The sequence below is a fragment of the Rhinatrema bivittatum genome, chromosome 7, assembly GCF_901001135.1.
Source record: "Rhinatrema bivittatum chromosome 7, aRhiBiv1.1, whole genome shotgun sequence".
Taxonomy (NCBI): Eukaryota; Metazoa; Chordata; class Amphibia; order Gymnophiona; family Rhinatrematidae; genus Rhinatrema; species Rhinatrema bivittatum.
The window spans coordinates 216,802,040-216,819,167 of record NC_042621.1 but is presented as its reverse complement, the minus strand read 5'-3'; the positions used below and the strand labels follow the sequence as shown (position 1 = coordinate 216,819,167).

Below are 17,128 nucleotides of genomic sequence, written 5' to 3'. Positions count from 1 at the left end.
ACCGAGTGGAAGCCCAAACCTCTGGGAATGAAAATAAGGGACCGTTTCCATATTTGGTAGAAATGGGCAATATGGTATCAAGATATATAATGCCCCTTTATATTAAGGGACACTCGGCAAACCTAGTTACACATGCACAAAATCTCATTGGACAATACTGGATTTTTCTTTTTCTCTCTGATTTACACATTCACTATAGATTTATATATCTGATTTCAGGCAAGATAGAATAAATAACCAAGATACATCAGGAGCAGAGAACATGCAAATGCCTTTCTGGCATCTTATGTTTGGTGGTTACCCCAACATAGCTTCCTGTTGTCACAGCTGCATTACTAACAGTTCAGATCTCAAGTCGCAGATAAGAGACTGTATTTAACTCTTCTGTTTCCGTGGCATAACTCAAAGCCTCACTCTTCCTGTCAGTGTGCATCTACTGACAGTGAACACATACTACTAAGAGTAATCCCTCTATGAGCACCACACACCTCAAGTTCCAGGTATTTTTGCAAAATGTTTTATATCAATTGGTTGATTTCCCATCTGTACATAAAGGGGCTTATTACACAGATAAGAACTGACCACTGAGTCATACTACATAGATCAGGCAGAAAGTACATGTTGCCCAAGATCCCCAATGTCAGTCCTCCTAAGCACTTCTTCTGAAACAGGAGCTTGAGATCACCTCTTAGTTTCCTTGGGAATTTAATACTAGCTGGTGGTTTTAGTAAGTTCCATTAAAGGGAAAAAAGCCCTTGAGGATCAGGGAAAGGAAATAGTTGCCAACAGGCCTGTGTTTGGCTAGCCTGGCTTGTATTTTATATAGTTAGTTATTTTTAAGGCAGAACCAGGAAATCAGAAAATGTAAGTACCAGCTTTCTGCTGACCATTGGCCTCCGGCCCTGCCAAGACTCCTTCCCTTGTTCCATGGACTTTTCATTTTTATGAGGGGCTGATTCGAAGTCTGTGGCAGCAGCAAATTATTCTGAATGAGTATGAGCCAGAGACTGAGCCAGCATGCGCCCTGCTACCAGGTCTTATGGTGAATCCATGCCCTTCTGGCTTCTCTGTGTTACTTAGGGCCTGGGAGGGAAGCTTATGCTGGTTCAGTCTCTCTATCTCGCAAACCTGCACAATGAGCTATTGCTGCTGCTGCAATTAGGCTTTGGATTGGCCCTCCCTGAAAAAAAAGAACAGGAAAGGAGAGGGTGAGGAGCATTGGGGGGAAGGGTATGTGGCCTTTGTTAAAATTTGGCAAACTTGCTGCAAAATCTACAGGATGCTGCAAAGAAAACAGCAGTGAGGTGCGCCTTGTTTTTTGTCTCCATCACGAGTTGCAACTGAAACGCCCTGCCTACTCTGGCTTCATGTTCATGATCATCTTGCTATGGAAAGTATGTTTTATTCTGGGACAACCGTATAAGTAGCTCGGAAAATAAAAGGTTGGAATTCTTGAAATTATCTGACGATGGTTAGAAGGTGTGCAGTTGACAGAGTGTTTTATCTAAATTGGTACTGAAATATGTGGAGATTTCAAACACCTCAGTTTAATAATTTTGCTGAGTTAAGTTTCAGGTTTAATTTATTTTAAAAGTTCTTTTTTTTTCAAGGGGAAAGCAATTTAAAAAGATATTGCATAGCAGATTAGCAAGTGGGGATGGAGGGGAAAGGCTTTCTGAGGGCCAGGAACAGGTCTGCATATGGACCTGGGGGTAATCTTTTGATATGAAATTTAGTAATCCATTCATTGCAATTGCTGCCATTTTCCAGTGATCACAGTTTGGAAAAGGATTTGCAAATCACTATCCAGCTATATCGTAGATTACAAAAAAACAGATCAGACCATCTGTGGTTTGAACCTAACTATGTAGTAAGCATGAAGACAATGTTTCTTTTGTGTTAACTATAACACACTTTAATGTTAATGTGTGTGTGTGTGTGTGTGTACATATATATGACATCTACTTAAGATATGTGTGTGTTTGTGTCTATATAAAATGTGTGACCCAGATTCTAAATTCTGATCCCTGTGCCACCTTCCCCAAATTTTCAGTTAACCTCTACCATTGTTTATGGGTGAATGATGATGCAGAACAGGATGGCACAGTTTTCCTATTTCTGTAAGTGTCTGGAGAGATGACCCCTCAATGGAACATAACCCTGTGTATATAAGTCTGAATGTGGAAGGAGATTCTTGGGAGGATTTGGAATTCAGAGAATTTGAAAGCCAGGAGGATAGGATCCATCCTATATTCTGGAGATATCCCTTAAGTCTTCCAGGTTCCACTAGTCATAAGAACATAAGAAGTTGCCATACTGGGTCAGACCAGGGGGTCCATCAAGCCCAGCATCCTGTTTCCAACAGTGGCCAATCCAGGCTGCAAGTACCCAAACACTAAGTAGATCCCATGCTACTGATGCCAGTAACATTAGTGGCTATTCCCTAAGACAACTTGATTAATAGCAGTTAATGGACTTCTCCTCCCAAGAATTTATCCAAACCATTTTTAAACCCAGCTACACTAACTGCATTAACTACATCCCCTGGCAACAAATTCCAGAGTTTAATTGTGCAGGGCCTCTCCTTTTCCAGGGATTCTGGTATTCCAAAGATATATGCTCCTAGGCACAATGGGGAAGATATTTTTGTATTAGCTATTTTGATATCTGTATTTATACATTCACTATTTATAATTACCATTGTAGATATTCAAAAGCCATTTAAACGGATAACTGTTAACCAACTAAATGGCTTAGATGCGACATTCAGCAAATTACCCGGCTAAATTCTAGCTGGATATCTCTTTATTGGGCTAGAATGTAGCCAGATATCGCAGGGGCCTTCCTGGAGCAGGTGGTAAGTGTTCCGGGGAGGAGCAGAGTTAGCCAGTTAGCTCTGGCTATGCTGCAGGCAGGTCTAAAGTTAGCCATATATACACCTATCCGGCTAACTTTTAAGATAGTCGTGTATATTCAGTGGTGCTGTTGCGCTGCTGAAAATCCCAGTTAAATTACTCAGATAGTTGTATCCAGCTAACTTATCTAGCCGCTCAGTGGCTGAATACGGACCCCGATATGTCTAAACTCTTATGCAGAGCCTTAAGGAGATTATGGACACGAACGACTGCCAGGATAGTTTCCTGTAAGAAAGGCCCTCTTTGCCGAAGGACCTGGCCTTACTAGTGAGTACTGCCTGGTGTTAACATGAGGTCAAGCTGGAAAGTGAGTTTTCCTTCTTTTTGGATACTGGAGCTGTTTGAAATGTTAATAGCTGTGCTGCTGTAGTGAGGGGATTTTTACCCAAGGCTGTCTGTCCAATTGTTTTGTAGTAGAATCCTTTGACTCATTCTTCTTGTTTTTGTGATTACTATAAGTGTATCCTGTTGTGACTGTACTGTATGTGACTGCCAGGGTGCGGGTTTGCATGCGCGTTGAAGTTCCACAGTGGAGAGAGCAGTGTAGATTGTTACAGGGAGGGAAAAGCTTTTTTGGTTTCCTTTTCACTGTCATGAAGAATAATACACCCCTTTGCCTAATCCAGCATCTTACCTGACCACTACTTTTTGAACCTACAGAGCTGGGATGAGGACCACAAAAACCCAACATCAGGACTCTGTATTTTATGTGCTCCTAACAGGGGAGGGATAGATAAGATATACACACACGCGGAGGATAACAGGGCTGAAATATCCCTCCAGGGCTTACACGTCAGGCGCCTAATGCACTTGCCATGTACTCCTGCCACTGCCAACTTCCTCCAATAATATATATTTTTGGCAGTGTGGGGATGGGGACAGGAGTTCAGAGTTAGTAAATTTCTTCCCTGGCAAGTGTCCAGCTCCCCTCCCCATCCCATCTACTCCTCCTCTCCCCCTCCCCTACCCAATCTCTCTCTCATTCTCTTCTACTCTCTCTCTTCGCCACTTTCTGCAGTGGATGAGGAGCTTTGGTGGTAGCAGCAGAAAAGGAGGATGGGGGAAGGGGTTAGGGTGGAAAAAAGAAAAATAGCATGTAGTGGGGAGGGTGGATGAAAAATGATGGTGGCAGGGAGTCAGGATACTTGGAGCAGGAGACAATGGAAAAAGGATGGAGGTGAGGAGACACCTGCGAGAGAAAGGAGATGCAGGCCAAGGAGCTGCATAGGGAGAAGGGACAGAAGGAGGGAGAAGACAGGATAGGTGGGTTGAGGGGAGAGGTTGCACATGATAGGAATAAGGAGAAAAGAATCTGAAAGAGGGAGCGACAGGTAGACAGAAGATTGAAGAAAGAGAGGAGAGATTAGACAGAAGAGAGCAATAATGGAAAAAGGGCCAGCCTGATGCCTCAGTAGCAGTAGCTTGATTCCCGACTCAGGTTCTTCACTCCCCCAAGGCAGCTGAGGCTTGGGATGCCACGAAGGCAGCAGTCATAAGCCCTGCAGGGGCGGGGGAAGGAGTCCCGGTCATCGCGCAATGGCAACACCTCATGGGCTGGATTTCAGGGCTCCAGAAGGAGCACTGGTGTATGGCCCCTGGTTGAAAACTGTCACTGTAATAAGTGGACCAAAATCAGTTGGGAGGGGATATAAAATAGGAGCAAAAATCCCTGGGCAGTTGCTAATGAAGCCTCACGATGCCGGATTGAGCTGGAAGCCCAAAAGAGCAACTGGAAAAAAATGAATAAGAAATGAAAAAAAATCATTCAGAATGCTTTATTCTTTTAATAAAAATGTTTGAAAGTAGATCCAAGATGGCTGCACTTCATCTTACCTGCTAAGCCCTCTTCCATCAGAGGATTTTTACAGCCCTACTGATAATTTTATTACACGTTGAATGGGGGAAAGGAAAGATGAAAGATTATCTTCATGCTCCTTATGTCACATCAACAGGCCCAATGGATCAATTTGTCAGCTATCAGGCAGGGTGTTTTGGGGTCTCTGGTGGTAGTGTGGTCAGTTCTATGCCTGCTGATAATTTTATTTGAAATCATTTCTAAACTGCCTTCCTGGCCAAACCAGTTGGGTACCCAAGACCCTGGAGACAAAGACGATTCTGAACCCTGGTGGAGTCCCATCTTTCCCCCACTCCTTGCATGTGGAGCCCCGGATGAAGTGGTTGACTTCCAAGCAGTGCCGGCCTTAGGGGTGTGTGACCTGGGTGGCTGCACAGGTTAACAGGCAGTTGGAGGAGCCCCACAGCCTACTTGCAATACTAGGTTGAATGTAGAATAACAGGGCGTCACAATGTCACACGGCCATTCCTGTCACCATAGGAAGTAAAAGCCCTTCAAAAACAAAAATGGCTTATTCCCCTCTTCCAGTGCCTGAGACTATTTGTCACCTCCAGGGCTCCCCTGCCCATGGTCCATTTCCAGCCCTGCCACTTCCTTTTGCCGGCATTGGCTTTCCTTGCATAGTTCATGGGTCAGCTGTTTGAACCCTGCATTGTTCTGTAGACAGAACTCCGTGGGATTGAAACCTCCAATTTGAATAGAATGGGAAAGGCCAGTCCTGGCAGAAAGAGGAGAGCAATAGACGTGTCAGGGTTTGGAATGGTTTTAACTTGAAACTGTCTACTTATGATGGATTCTTCTAGCAAATTATTTCAAAATACCACCATGTAATACTGAAGATAGCTCGAGCCTGAGATATGTTATAGACAAGGAGACCTCATATATTATGGAGAGGCTTTTAATGCATTTGCATATACCTCAACGCCTTGAATGATATTATGCGGTGATAAAATCTTTTGTTACACCGTATCAAACTGTTATAATCATTGGTCTCTTTGTCAAGGTTTAGTAATAGTTCCTTGCATCAAGGTTACAATGTAATGAAAAGCAATGAAAGAAAAGAACACTCATCGTAGCGAAGTAGGCAGATGTGCAGCAGGGATAGAGTTCTGGCGTTGGCCCGACACGGCTCGTGTTTCTGGGAACCTTCTTCAGGGGCCGCCGTTTGCCAGTGCTGTAATATAATATAATAACATTGGAACTTTAAAGACATGCTGTGCATGACTGTATACCACTGTGTACCTACTTATTCCCGAGTCTGCCGTCTAGTTCTGCTACAGGGCTGCAGCGCTATTCGGGCAGCAGGATCCGCCATTTTAGATCACAGGTTTTGTACCTACCACTGGGGGCGGAAACAATTAATGTTGACGTCAAACCACTTAGTTGAATTAATTAGTTTTACTAAATGAGCGAAGACCATTCTACAGAGTCATTAAGGCCGGACGGTGATTCTGAAGTTAAATTAAAGATCCACCATTGCTCACGGAGGTTCAGCAATTGGTTAGCGTCTCCACCGCGGAAACTTGGCCTTATTTGTTCAAGTATTGTCCATTGAAGTTGACAAAGAGACCAATGATTATAACAGTTTGATACGGTGTAACAAAAAATTTTATCACCGCATAATATCATTCAAGGCGTTGAGGTATATGCAAATGCATTAAAAGCCTCTCCATAATATATGAGGTCTCCTTGTCTATAACATATCTCAGGCTCGAGCTATCTTCGGTATTAAATGGTGGTATTTTGAAAGGGTTTGGAATGGGCCATAGTCAGGGGAACAGAGAAGGTGAGAAATAGAGGTTCTAGCAGTGACAGAAGGATTTTTTAAGCTTTGGGATAGAGGAGGGAGGGGGAGATGGAAATTTTGGAATTTGGTGGTTTGGAAGAGCATGGAAATGCAGCAATTGGTGGGGAAATAGATACATAACAGTTGGTAAGGGGGGGGGGGGGGCGAGATTGAGAACTCCAGTAATTGATGGGAGGAAGAGTTGGGATGCAACAATTGTTATGGGCTGGATGACGATTCAGCAGTTGGTAGGGAAGGGGAGAACAGGGACTTGATGATTGATCAGGGTTGGGAGAGCAGGGACCCAATAAAAGGTGAGTGAGGAGGTATGGCAGGGACTCTCGGACAGAGAAGGGCATATTGCAGGCAGGGGGAGGAGGAGCAAAGAGGGAGATGCTGAGCTATAGCTATCATCATCACTTAAGGTGGGAGCAATGTGCCATATCAGCTGTATCATATTTTTCATGGGGGAAGGAGGGTCACTAATTTAGATTTCTTGTACAGGGTACCCTTTAATCTAGAGCTGATCCTGCTCTCTGCCTCCCCATGAAGGAAGTGCTGCCAGCTTGAAAAGTTTGTTGGACAATGATCTGTGTAATCTGCCCTAGAAACAGAGAAACTTGACAGCAGAAAAAGACCGTATGGCCCATCCAGTCTGCTCATCCATCTAATTCATTTATCATCATAATTCTCATCACTTCCTTAGAGATCCCCTGTATTTATCCTATGCTTTCTTGAATTCCACCACTTCCACTGGGAGGTTGTTCCACACATCCACCCCCCTCTCTGTAAAGAAATATTTCCTAAGATTACTCCTGAGTCTATCCCCTTTCAACCTCATCTCATGTTTTATAGACCCTCCTTTCCATTAAAAAAGGCTCATCTCCTGTGCATGGAAACTGTTGAGATATTTGAATGTCTATCAGATCTTGCCTTTCCTCTAGGGTATACTTATTTAGATCTCTAAGTCTGTCCCTATATTCTTTAGAATGAAAATCACTGACCATTTTAGTAGCCACCTTCTGGACTAACATCTTCCTGTTCATATCCCTTTGAAGGTGGGGGTCTCCAAAATGGTACACAGTATACCAAGCAACCTAAAACTTAACTAGGAACTGAACAAAATTGAGATGAAGGCAGCAGCTAGAGGGGGGCTTCCCAGTCTTTTGCATCGAGTGTCACATGTATGTTTTTTTACCCACCGGTGAGAAGTTGTACATGTGCATGCGATGCAAAGAGCTCCTGGCTCTCAGAGAACGAGTCTGATCTCTGGAGGATATAGTGGCAGACCTGGAGGAGCTGAGGCAGACAGAGAGGTATATAGATGGGATATAGTAGCCAAGTCCCAACTTCAGACTGGCAGCCCTGGTGCTGCCTTGGAGGAAGAAGGTCTCATGATTGGAGGGCATCAACCGGGTGCAGCAGGAAAGGATCCTGTAGCAAGGACTTGCTCTCCAGGTGATGCATTGTCCTTTCACACCGAGAATATCTGCCCAAAGCCTACTGCCCAGGAGGGAAGGGTTAGGTCGGCCATCATAACTGGTGATTTGATTATTAGGAATGTAGATAGCTGGGTGGCTGGAGGGCTTGAGGATCGCCTGGTAACATGCCAACCTGGTGCGAAGGTTGCGGACCACACGCGTCACCTAGATAGGATTGTAGACAGTGCTGGGGAGAAGCTGGCTGTCATGGTACATGTAGGCACCAATGACATAGGAAAATGTGGGAGGGAGGTTCTGGAAGCCAAATTTAGGCTCTTAGGTAGAAAGCTTAAAACCAGAACCTCCAGGGTAGCATTCTCTGAAATGCTCCCTGTTCCACACGCAGGTCACCAGAGGCAGGCAGAGCTCCGGAGTCTCAATGCGTGGATGAGACGATGGTGCAAGGAAGAGGGATTCAGTTTTGTTAGGAACTGGGGAACCTTTTGAGGAAGGGGGAGTCTCTTCCGAAGGGTGGAACCAGACTGCTGGTGCTAACCTTTAAAAAGGAGATAGAGCAGCTTTTAAACTAGAACAAAGGGGAAAGCCAACAGTTGCTCAGCAGCGCATGGTTCGGAGAGAGGTATCTTCAACGGATACTAATGATGCATTAGAATTAGGGCATCCCCACAGTGAGGTTCCAATAATAAGAAAAGTAGTCCAAGTGCCTGTAACTAAAAACTCACCTGAGCTAAAAAAATTCTAACTTATCCCTAACAATTAAAAAGCAGAATGAAAAATACAAACAAAAAACAAACTTTGAAATGTTTGTATGCTAATGCCAGAAGTCTAAGAAGTAAGATGGGAGAATTAGAATGTATAGCAGTGAATGATGACATAGACTTAATTGGCATCTCAGAGACATGGTGGAAGGAGGACAACCAATGGGACAGTGCTATACTGGGGTACAAATTATATCGCAATGACAGAGAGGAGCACCTGGGAGGCGGTGTGGTGCTTTATGTCCGGGATGGCATAGAGTCCAACAGGATAAACATCCTGCATGAGACTAAATGCAAAATTGAATCTTTATAGGTAGAAATCCCTTGTGTGTTGGGGAAGACTATAGTGATAGGAGTATACTACCGTCCACCTGGTCAAGATGGTGAGACGGACAGTGAAATGCTAAGAGAAATTAGGGAAGGTAACCAAATTGGTAGTGCGGTAATAATGGGAGACTTCAATTACCCCAATATTGACTGGGTAAATGTATCATCGGGACACGCTAGAGAGATAACGTTCCTGGATGGAATAAATGATAGCTTTATGGAGCAATTGGTTCAGGAACAGACGAGTGAGGGAGCAATTTTAGATCTAATTCTCAGTGGAGCACAGGATTTGGTGAGAGAGGTAACGGTGGTGGGGCCGCTTGGCAATAGTGATCATAATATGATCAAATTTGAATTAATGACTGGAAGAGGAACAATATGCAAATCCACGGCTCTCATGTTAAACCTTCAAAAGGGAAACTTTGATAAAATGAGAAAAATTGTTAGAAAAAAACTGAAAGGAGCAGCTACAAAAGTAAAAAGTGTGCAAGAGGTATGGTCATTGTTAAAAAATACCATTCTAGAAGCACAGTCCAGATGTATTCCACACATTAAGAAAGGTGGAAAGAAGGCAAAACTATTACCGGCATGGTTAAAAGGGGAGGTGAAAGAAGCTATTTTAGCCAAAAGATCTTCATTCAAAAATTGGAAGAAGGATCCAACAGAAGAAAATAGGATAATACATAAACGTTGGCAAGTTAAATATAAGACATTGATAAGACAGGCTAGGAGAGAATTTGAAAAGAAGTTAGCCGTAGAGGCAAAAACTCACAGTAAAAACTTTTAAAAATATATCCGAAGCAGAAAGCCTGTGAGGGAGTCAGTTGGACTGTTAGATGATCGAGGGGTTAAAGGGGCTCTTAGAGAAGATAAGGCCATCGTGGGAAAGATTAAATGATTTCTTTGCTTCGGTGTTTACTGAAGAGGATATTGGGGAGTTACCCCTACTGGAGAAGGTTTTCATGGGTAATGATTCAGATGGACTGAATCATATCACGGTGAACCTAGAAGATGTGGTAGACCTGATTGACAAACTGAAGAGTAGTAAATCACCTGGACTGGATGGTATACACCCCAGAGTTCTGCAGGAACTAAAAAATGAAATTTCAGACCTATTAGTAAAAATTTGTAACCTATCATTAAAATCATCCATTGTCCCTGAAGACTGGAGGATAGCTAATCTAACCCCAATATTTAAAAAGGGCTCCAGGGGCGATCTGGGAAACTACAGACTGGTTAGCCTGACTTCAGTGCCAGGAAAAATAGTGGAAAGTGTTCTAAACATCAAAATCACAGAACATATAGAAAGACATGATTTAATGGAACAAAGTCAGCAAGGCTTTTCCCAAGGCAAGTCTTGCCTCACAAATCTGCTTCACTTTTTTGAAGGAGTTAATTAACATGTGGATAAAACTGAACCGGTAGATGTAGTATACTTGGATTTTCAGAAGGCGTTTGACAAAGTTCCCCATGAGAGGCTTCTGGGAAAAGTAAAAAGTCATGGGATAGGTGGCGATGTCCTTTCGTGGATTGCAAACAGGCTAAAAGACAGCAAACAGAGAGTAGGATTAAATGGACAATTTTCTCAGTGGAAGGGAGTGGGTAGTGGAGTGCCTCAGGGATCTGTATTGGGACCCTTACTTTTCAATATATTTATAAATGATCTGGAAAGAAATACGACGAGTGAGAATCAAATTTGCAGATGATACAAAATTGTTCAGAGTAGTTAAATCACAAGCAGATTGTGATAAATTGCAGGAAGACCTTATGAGACTGGAAAATTGGGCATCAATATGATAGATGAAATTTAATGTGGATAAGTGCAAGGTGATGCATATAGGGAAAAATAACCCATGCTATAGTTACACAATGTTAGGTTCCATCTTAGGTGCTACAACCCAAGAAAGAGATCTAGGCATCATAGTGGATAACACATTGAAATTGTTGGTTCAGTGTGCTGCAGCAGTCAAAAAAGCAAACAGAATGTTGGGAATTATTGGAAAGGGAATGGTGAATAAAACGGAAAATGTCATAATGCCTCTGTATCGCTCCATGGTGAGACTGCGCCTTGAATACTGTATACAATTCTGGTCGCCGTATCTCAAAAAAGATATAATTGCGATGGAGAAAGTACAGAGAAGGGCTACAAAAATGATAAGGGGAATGGAACAGCTCCCCTATGAGGAAAGACTAAAGAGGTTAGGACTTTTCAGCTTGGAGAAGAGACGGCTGAGGGGGAATATGATAGAGGTGTTTAAAATCATGAGAGGTCTAGAATGGGTAGATATGAATCGGTTATTTACTCTTTTGGATAATAGACTAGGGGGCACTCCATGAAGTTAGCATGTGGCACATTTAAAATTAATCGGAGAAAGTTCGTTTTTACTCAACGCACAATTAAACTCTGGAATTTGTTGCCAGAGGATGTGGTTAGTGCAGTTAGTATAGCTGTGTTTAAAAAAGGATTGGATAAGTTCTTGGAGGAGAAGTCCATTACCTGCTATTAATTAAATTGACTTAGAAAATAGCCACTGCTATTACTAGCAACGGTAACATGGAATAGACTTAGTCTTTGGGTACTTGCCAGGTTCTTATGGCGTGGATTGGCTACTGTTGGAAACAGGATGCTGGGCTTGATGGACCCTTGGTCTGACTCAGTATGGCATGTTCTTATGTCTCAGTAAAGGGCCAAATCCAAAAGAACAAAATAAGCAAAACTGCACTCTACTACGATATGTTGATAACAATGAGTGCAGAAAGAGATATCATTTAGTCCAAAGGTATCTTCAAAACTTTATTATAATTCTTATAAATCTTTGTAAAAGGCGGCAGCTCCGTTCATGTTTACAAATAATAGCGTCTTAGGTCCCCCGACACAGACCCGCGTTTCGCGGTGGCTGCTTCGGGAGGGACGTGAATTTTCATATAGTCATCTGTATACATTTGAAACGGCATTTACTATCATTGTTTTAACAGAGTCAGGAGCTGACGCCATCGGGGGAGGTAACACTCTTTTTGTAAAAAGTTGGGTAATTGAAATCTCCCATTATTATTGCACTGCCAAATTGGTTAGCTTCCCTGATTTCTCTTAGCATTTCATCATCTGTCTGACAATTTTGTCCAGGTGGATGGTAGTATACTCCTATCATTATACTCTTACCCAACACACATGGGATTTCTATCCATATAGATTCTACTGAGCATTTAGTCTCTTGTATGTCTTTATCCTGTTGGACTCTATACCCTTCTGGACAAAAAGTGCCACACCCCCACCAAGTTGATCCTCCCTATCATTGCGATATAATTTGTACCCTGATATAGTACTGTCCCATTGGTTATCCTCCTTCCACCAAGTCTCTGTGATGACAATTATGTCAATCTCATCATTTGCTGCTATATATTCTAACTCTCCCATCTTAGACTTCTGGCATTGGCATACAGACATTTCAAAGTGTGGTTTTTTTGTTTGTTTTAACAACCTGCTTCTCAGTTGTTTGGGATAATTCGGAAATCATTAGTTTTGGTGATTTTTTACATATAGGCACATGGACTATGTTTGCTTTTAATGGAACCTCTCTGTTGGGATGCCCTAACTCTCCTGTTTCATTAGTATCCTTCAAGGATACATTTCTCCGAACCATGCACTGTTGAGTGACTGTCGGCTTTCCCCCTTGTTCTAGTTGGTAGTTTAGGTTGAATCCTATTCATATTGAGGAAGGTGGGGGGGGGGGGGGAACCAGTGAAAAGATGTTGTGATTTCTTTTTCCATAGATGGGTAAATCTATTTTCCTGCGAATGCATTGCTTTCATGAGAAATATAATTTTCTTACAGTAATAGTTGAGGAGGATAATTTTCAAATAGGCCGCATAGGCTGAGGTTTGCGGGTACTTTTTACCCACAGATTTTTTAGGCAGAATTTTCAAAGTGGCATTATGCTCATGAATCTGCTTTCAAAATTTAAGTGTTCATGGAAACCTCCCCTCCCCCCCCCCCATAGCATATATATTAAAAGTTATGCCTGCTGGAGAGCAGGCATAACTTTGTGCGCATGGATTTACATGCATACTTTCAAAATTGATCTCCCCTCCAGCTCCTCTCCCCAGAACGCCTGTTTAGTATGCACATAAAGTACATATGAAAATGTGTTGACCATGTTGCCATGGTCGGTTCCCCATTCCCAGGACCTTGCTTCTATCATGTAACAGAGGCAAGGTCTGGTCTTTGCCATTTTGGAAAATGGCGCCAACTGGGCCCAGAGCTAGAGGGTGTCCCGGGCCTTCTACCTTTGCTGTTATTTCTGTTTTGAGGTAAAGTGGTTTTGGGGGACCCGGGAAGCCACTAGGCCATTACCAATATTGTTGGTCTTTTGAAGGGGCCCTACCGGCCTATTTGTATATTGGAAAGGGGGAGTAGGGAGATTTGAGGGGGGTCCTATCGCCCTATTTCTCTATTGGAAAGGGGGGATGGGGGTGGACCATTTGGGAGGGGGTCTCGAGCACTAAGGAGCTGGTGGCCAAAGGGAGGAGGGCATTGTCGTGTGAATATGTTTCATTTTATTATTTATTTTTTGGGCAGGGCAGCTGGGATGATCTGGGGAGTGGTCTAAGAAGATCCTTGATGATTTTTAGAGTCTTTCTAAGGGGTGCTGTTTTGGGCCACAGGGCCCTTTAAATCTACTGTGGGAGCATTAGGACCTGTGTTAGGGTCTCTGTATCTCCTTGATAGATTAACGATTGTCCAAAAGGTGTAGATAATGTAATGTGGCTGACAAAATTCTAAGTTAGCCACTTTATTTTATGTACATAGGATTAGGTATGCATGAGTGGCTTTGCATGGATTTGCAAAATTCATGCATACAAATGCCATATAAAGTTGCTCATTGTTTTAGAGGTGGGAATCAGGCCAAAAATAAGTGCAATATTGGGAATATTGCACGATATTGCTGCAATAGGGCTATATCGAATGATATTCAGCGTTCATCACACAGTATACTTTAATGCGGAGTCCTATTGCAGCTTATCGAATCTCTCCCTATAAATTAGCTGGATAAGAAGATAACTTTCAAACATCTGCGTGAGCCCTCATATATGCATGTATATGGAACCACAAAAATCTACTCCTGTATTTTATAACCTGCACATTTATGATATCTGCAGGTTATAAAATATATGTAAATGTACCCTGCAACATGCGTGCATATGTAAAAACAACGAGTGAATGCATATAGCACTTAACTGGATAGGTTCAGACTTATCCGGCCAAGAAGTGCAAAGCCACTACTTATCCAGCTAAGTCAGATGGCCAGATAAGTCTAAAAAGTGCTACTTATTCATATAGTCATATAGTCTTAGTTGGATAAGTAGCATTTTAAGACTTAACCAGATAAGTAGGAGTTTTTTACTGCTACTAAGCCAGATAAGTCAGAACTTGTCTGGATAAGTGCCACTTTCAAGATTTAGCCAGATAAATTGTAATTTATCTGGATAAGTAGTGCACAACTGCTATAACCTTGTATTTTTACATCTAGCTTTAAAATTATACATGGGGAGATTTTATCTGTGGAATTTATACACATTTACTTCTTCATAAATTGGCATATGTCAGGAGATTTTCTAACATGCGCGTGGGAATGAAATTACCAGTTTTACCAATTAGTCTACCTGTTCGCTCAATCGATCAGTAAGTCATTGAGACCCCCCTGTCTCTTCTGTCTTAACTTCCCCCACGTCACTCAGACCTCTCCCCCTGTCAGTATTTCACTTTTAAGATGTTTACTATCACTTACTCCAGATATGCATTTTATGCAGGAAAATCGGTATAGAAAAACTATAAATAAATAAATAAATAAATAAATAAATAAATATAGAGCAGGTGTAAATATACACAAGTAAGCTGCCAAATTTACATATCAATTGCTTTTAAAATAGCAACTTACTCACGTGTAAATTTCCTCACATACCCTTACTGCACGTGCATTTTAAGATGTAGAAAATAACGTATACACAAGTATATGCTATTTACGCGTGTATGTACTAATTGTTATACGAACTGTTCTTTGAAAATTCACCTTTAAGTGTACGACTGCTGTTTTGGCTGTCCTAAAGTTATCTGGATAAACTTATCTCGCTAACTATAAGCTAGCTGAGTATACTCAGTGGCATGGCCATGCTGCTGAATATCTTGGCAAAGTTAACCTTATAAATTTATCTGACTTACTTGTGGAGGAGGATAGTGGCTGAATATTGGGCCCAAAATGCTTACAAAATCAAATTTTTGTGCAGATTAAATAAGAAAGTATAATGCCAGTGTGCTGCAGAATCTAAAAGTATGAGCCACAGAATTTTCAAATACTTGCTGCACAGTCTACCCTGTGCTGCCACAGGAAACTGGGGATCTTGCCTGTATTTTCCAGTTATAGCATTGTTTTCTACTCCTGATTAAAGAAAATAAAGATGCAATCTGTGCTTCTTTAACTGATCAGAAAGATGCTGAAGTATGGTGTGACGGCTGTGTCAAGTAAGTCCTTTTAAGGAGAGAAGGAAGAAACCAGGTCTCATTGGTATTATTTCTACCACTGGTGTTAATTCTACCACTGCACGCTGCTTGCTCGTTACCATTTGCTGGCGTTGAGGCACAGCACCATGCTTGGTGGGTAACATACTCCAGGGGTCTTCACCGACTCAGCAACCTTGCTCTGAATTACCTCACTGTCAGAGGGGTTTTTAGAGCTGGTGGTGGCCTATAGGTTATGTGCATTGCATTTTAGGGTCTTCTGCTTTTTCTTTTCTTCTTCCTTTAAAAAAAATTTTTTTTTTTAACAAAACCAAGCTCAGCTTTGCCAGAGGATTCTTCACATCAGTTTACAAAAAAAAAAAAAAAAAGGAATTTTTTTTTCTTACCAAGCATTTCCTTGGCTCAGAAAAGAAAACTGGCTGCAAGTCCTCTGTGTCTTCAGCCAATCACTGCAATGTTACCATAAATGTAGATGTGTTTCCCTCCGAGGGTGGGGTCCTGTGTTCTTGTGGCTTCATCATTTCAGTCATGGACCTGCAACATGTGGAATATTGTGTTACTGGCTTTGTGCTGAAAAGCATGGCATGTGGAAAGCTAGGACTAAATCTGTTTCTGATTTCATCTGAAGCTGATTTTTTAAAAATGTTATGTTGCTTAACTGATTAATAAACGAAATGGTACTTGTGAATATTAACTACAACAGCAATACAATGAGTGAAGCTTTGTACTGGGGTTGCACCTTTTCCAATTTGTGAATATCAAGCCAGTCCTACTGGCAACTGAGTATTAAACCCCAGCTGCACTGTAAGCATTGCCTCAGCAACAGGTCCTCCTGCAGCCGTGCAGTGCATGTTGCTTTTCTTAATTACTTGTCTCCTTGCTGCCTTGCCTTGTTGTGCTCTGGTCTTGTCTTGTCTCACCTTGCCTGCCCTTGTATCTTGGCTCCTTCATTTCCTGACCTGATCTTGTCTGACTCCTGGTTCGATCTCGGCTTGGACCTTGACTACTCTTCTGGATCTTCGCCTGCCTGGACCTTGATGCTGCTTGCCCTGACCTCTGCCTGGACCTCAACACTGCTTACTTGCTGCCTGCCCTGACCTTGTTCTGCTACTTGACCTCGCCTGACCGCTTCTTACAGGACCCTCGCCTAAGCCCTGTCGGCCCTTGGAACCCAAGGGCTCAACCTGTGAGGAATGGGGCTGGTATAGGTGAAGCCTTGTGGGTTCGCCTGCTAGGTTGCATCAACCATGCCTCAGCCAAAGAGCTCACATCTGTGACACTGCAGCATTTTCCACAGAAGAAGCAGAGGCAAATCTCTGCAGGGAATTTTCCCAGGGCAGTTTTGAATGGGAAATTGTTGCTTAAGCCTGTGGACTTTGCATTGATGTGGAGAGACTTATAAAAATGGACCCTGCCTCCATACATAAATCTCCCACCAAAGCAACATTTTCTGGTGTGCTGTAACATGCTGCTGACCTCATGCCACTGCTCTGCAGTCTGTGACCTGTATCTCTTAGTTCCAGGCCTGGTG

General features: G+C 42.5%; 1 long non-coding RNA gene across 1 annotated transcript in view; it reads left to right on the top strand.

The window, feature by feature from the left end:
• LOC115095734 overlaps positions 1-16,884 on the top strand; it is a 28,497-nt gene extending 11,613 nt beyond the window's left edge. The window contains exon 4 of the long non-coding RNA XR_003857857.1: positions 16,736-16,884. This is a non-coding gene — a long non-coding RNA (uncharacterized LOC115095734). The remainder of the gene's footprint in view (positions 1-16,735) is intronic.
• Positions 16,885-17,128: the final 244 nt, after the last annotated feature.